We start from the raw sequence: 4,601 nt of genomic DNA on the forward strand, positions 1-4,601 counted from the left end.
TGTGTGTGTGTGTGTGTGTGAGTGAGTGAGTGAGTGTGTGTGTGCGCGAGCGAGTGATGTGTGTGTGTGTTTGAGTGCATCAATTAAAGCTGCGCATTAATATAGAACAGTGATTAAACTGACTTGGAGCTACCTGTGCATTAAACGGTTTTAATGCATACCTGCCAGCCAATCAGAATCCAGTATTCAGACAGACCATGGAATAAATCATTTAAATAAATGTATTCATGTGAAATAAATGTTTGATTTAGTTCATTTTTGTTTACTAATAATTTTGCAATGTGTGTGTGTGTTTGAGTGCATCAATTAAAGCTGCGCATTAATATAGAACAGTGATTAAACTGACTTGGAGCTACCTGTGCATTAAACGGTTTTAATGCATACCTGCCAGCCAATCAGAATCCAGTATTCAGACAGACCATGGAATAAATCATATAAAAATAATTTTGCAATAATTGTATTTTTGTGGTCCAATTAAAATCTGGGCCCTGAAGCACATCCAGTCGAGGATCACTGATATATGTTATTATAAGAAAAAAATGACTAGGTCACACTTTAGATTAGGAAACACATATTCACTATTAAGAGTTTTCCCTCAATAAACTCCTAGTTTGGTGCTTATTAATAGTTAGTAGGTAGTTGTTTAGTTTAGGTATGGGGTGGATTAAGGGATCTAAAATATAGTCATGCAGAGTAAGGCATTAATATGTGCTTTATAAGTACTAATAAACAGCCAATATGCTGGTAATATGCATGCTAGATTAGACCAATTCTACTTATTTGCTCCCAGAAAGCAAATGTAGTGAATGTAACAGCTGGCCTGTGTGATGAAGTGAGACCTTGTCAATGAAGTACAGAGCGACCGCTCTCTGTCTGATCCTCATCTCTTTACTCCTCCAGTCCTCGCGGTACTGCGCTCGGATGCGCTCCACACACTTCTTCAGTCTCGTACTTCTGCCAGTCCTTCTCTCCCTGAGACACACGCAAAAATCAACAGTCAATTCCTGCCAATGAACTGATTCAAAATCAACTCAACAATTCATGACTCAGAAGACCATTGTTTGTATTTCATAAGCCAGTTTGTCAATATACACTGTTGTTCAAAGTTTGCATAGGACCATTAATCAATTAGTCGACTACTTAATGATTAATGGTCCATTCAAAATTTGGGCTCAGTAAGATTTTTGAAAGAAGCCTCTTATGCTCACCAAAGCTGTATTAATTAAAAATGCAGTAAAAAACTGTTGTAAAATAACTGCTTTGTACTTGAATCTATGTTAAAATGTAATTTATTCCTGTGATCAAAGCTGAATTTTCAGCATTATTACTTCAGTCTTCAGTGTCACACGATCCTTCAGAAATCATAATAATATGCTGATTTATTATCAGTGCTGGAAACTGTCGTGCTGATCAGCTTTCAGGATTATTTGATGAATAGAAACTTCACAAGAACAGCATCTATTTTTGTTTTCTATAACAATGTACAAGTCGTTACTGTCACTTTTGATCAATTTAATGCAACATTGCATACAGTCCCCCAATAATTATTAATCGCTAAACCCTTTTCTCAAATATTGCCAATTCGAGAGAGAGAGAGATGAAAGTTGCCTGTACGCGCTGTAACCTATTGTGCGTTATGGAAGAAAGAAACACATGATGCAGGTCAGCATCAATGAATGCTTGTCAATGAAGTACAGAGCGACCGCTCTCTGTCTGATCCTCATCTCTTTACTCCTCCAGTCCTCGCGGTACTGCGCTCGGATGCGCTCCACACACTTCTTCAGTCTCGTACTTCTGCCAGTCCTTCTCTCCCTGAGACACACGCAAAAATCAACAGTCAATTCCTGCCAATGAACTGATTCAAAATCAACTCAACAATTCATGACTCAGAAGACCATTGTTTGTATTTCATAAGCCAGTTTGTCAATATACACTGTTGTTCAAAGTTTGCATAGGACCATTAATCAATTAGTCGACTACTTAATGATTAACGGTCCATTCAAAATTTGGGCTCAGTAAGATTTTTGAAAGAAGCCTCTTATGCTCACCAAAGCTGTATTAATTAAAAATGCAGTAAAAAACTGTTGTAAAATAACTGCTTTGTACTTGAATCTATGTTAAAATGTAATTTATTCCTGTGATCAAAGCTGAATTTTCAGCATTATTACTTCAGTCTTCAGTGTCACACGATCCTTCAGAAATCATAATAATATGCTGATTTATTATCAGTGCTGGAAACTGTCGTGCTGATCAGCTTTCAGGATTATTTGATGAATAGAAACTTCACAAGAACAGCATCTATTTTTGTTTTCTATAACAATGTACAAGTCGTTACTGTCACTTTTGATCAATTTAATGCAACATTGCTGAATAAAAGTCTTAATTGCTTAAAATCTTATTGACCCCACACTGTAAGATTGACACAACATATTTTCATGTCTGATCAGGGCGATAACCACCATTAGACATTGAGGGGGGCTACAGTCCCCCAATAATTATTAATCGCTAAACCCTTTTCTCAAATATTGCCAATTCGAGAGAGAGAGAGATGAAAGTTGCCTGTACGCGCTGTAACCTATTGTGCGTTATGGAAGAAAGAAACACATGATGCAGGTCAGCATCAATGAATGTATTACTGTTAAAGGAAGGTGCAACAAAACGATTTCCCCAGCATATACACACGAGTGCAGGGGCAGAGGAAACCCCGAATCAGAGTCTTAGAGGGACAAACACCCAGACCATTACATCGCGTCTGTGCATCTCTCTTTACAATGAGTGGGTTTACTTCAAAAAGATTTTATCCTCTCGTTGCTGGAAAATATAATGTAGCGATTCAGTATTTAAACTGTTATTAATAAAAGTCGTGGGGCAGAGGTGACAAGATTGCTCCTGGATGTGTGAGCTGTGTGATTTCCGATATAAAGTATATATGTGTGTGTGTGTGTGTACTTGTTTATGCTACATTGAAGGGACCAAATGTCCCCACAAGGATAGTGACACCTGAAATTTTTGACATTGTGGGGACCGACCTGCGGGTTTTCTGTAAGGGGTGGGTTTAGGGTTAGGTTTAGGGTTGGGTTAGGGGATAGAAAATATCGTTTGGTCAGGATAAAAGTAGAAATCTATGGAAAGTCCCCACAATTCACAGAAACAAACATGTATGTGTGTGTGTGTGTGTGTGTGTGTGTGTCAGTAAGCAGTGCAATGCTATATAGAACGGTAAGGCTCTAATGCACACCAGTATAGGTGTGTTTATTGTAGGAGCTAGACGATGACGTGTAATGGTATAGTAGTGGTGTCCCATTTTAGGGGAATATTTTCATCCCTACCCCTTGACACTCTGTTTCAAGGGACAAGGGGAAGGGGTATAAAATAGAACTGGGATTGGGCCGTTTCTGACCTTGACTCTGGAGCTGGGGTTGAGCATGATATATTTGATGGAGCCCTGAATGTTCTCCGTCCACGACACCAGCCACGTGACTTTATTATCATGACGAACTTCCTTCCACCTGGTGCCCGGAGGCGCTTTAGGTTGAACTGAATCTCTGAGGACAACAGACAACGGAGGACCATCATATTCAAAGTACAATTTACAGTTTTACTGCTTGTTGATGAAAGGATTTGTTTTAACTTGACAGTGAAATCTAATGAGGAAAACTGACATTCCTTCTGTTGAAGATCTGTATGAAAGATATTATCAGAGTTTGAGCATGACACATCTGCCAAAGCAAAACAGGATCAGGTCGGCCACAACACACTCAGGAAGCGGCCCTCTGACACGCTCTCAGGATAAACAACTCCTCTATGAGCGGTGAGCAACAACAACAACAATAGCCAGCTAAATATATGGGCTGCCTCAGGTCAAGCGCTCTGATCAGCACAGCCAATTCCTCTGATTATTAACCACTAAACTAACATTTGTGAGAAATAAGTGTACTTAATTGCATTGTATGTGCACTTGTAGTGTACTTCAAATCTGTACTTGCAGATACTATAATAATAATGACATAAAAATGCCACTTAAGTGACTTAAAGAGAGTTTATTTTCATGACTGTTTATTAACACACTTAAGTACACTTTAAGAAGTGTGCATTATAATAATGTCAAATTAAAACTTTTACTTTAAAATCCATTTTAAATCATTATCATTACTTTGTCGAGCTTCAAAGTACACTTATTTTGATGTGTTGATTAACATACTACGTTACATGTGCTTGCATATACATGTAAAGTACTTCATCTTAATTTTAACTGTAGTGTGCTATTTGATATTACTGTACATTTAAGTTAATATATCTTAAATGTACTAAACTGCAGCTTCATCATCACAAATATAACTACAAATACATATAATACTTAAAGTTTTAATACAAACTACATTTAAGTTTATTTTAGATAGATAGAGACAGACAGACAGATAGATAGATAGACAAAGATAGACACAGACAGACAGACAGACAGAGAGATAGACAGATAGATAGACAAAGATCTATACAGACAGACAGACAGACAGATAGACAGATAGATAGATAGACAAAGATAGATACAGACAGACAGACAAAGATAGATACAGACAGACAGACAGATACAGACAGACATA

The 4,601-nt window shown here is 37.6% G+C and overlaps 1 pseudogene; it reads right to left on the reverse strand.

Annotated features, from left to right (window-relative positions):
• The window catches only part of LOC107557478 (DNA topoisomerase 1-like), a 19,090-nt pseudogene that overhangs the window by 4,088 nt on the left and 10,401 nt on the right, over positions 1–4,601 (reverse strand).

The sequence above is a fragment of the Sinocyclocheilus grahami genome, unplaced genomic scaffold (assembly GCF_001515645.1).
Source record: "Sinocyclocheilus grahami isolate Dianchi unplaced genomic scaffold, SAMN03320097.WGS_v1.1 scaffold604.1, whole genome shotgun sequence".
NCBI lineage: Eukaryota > Metazoa > Chordata > Actinopteri > Cypriniformes > Cyprinidae > Sinocyclocheilus > Sinocyclocheilus grahami.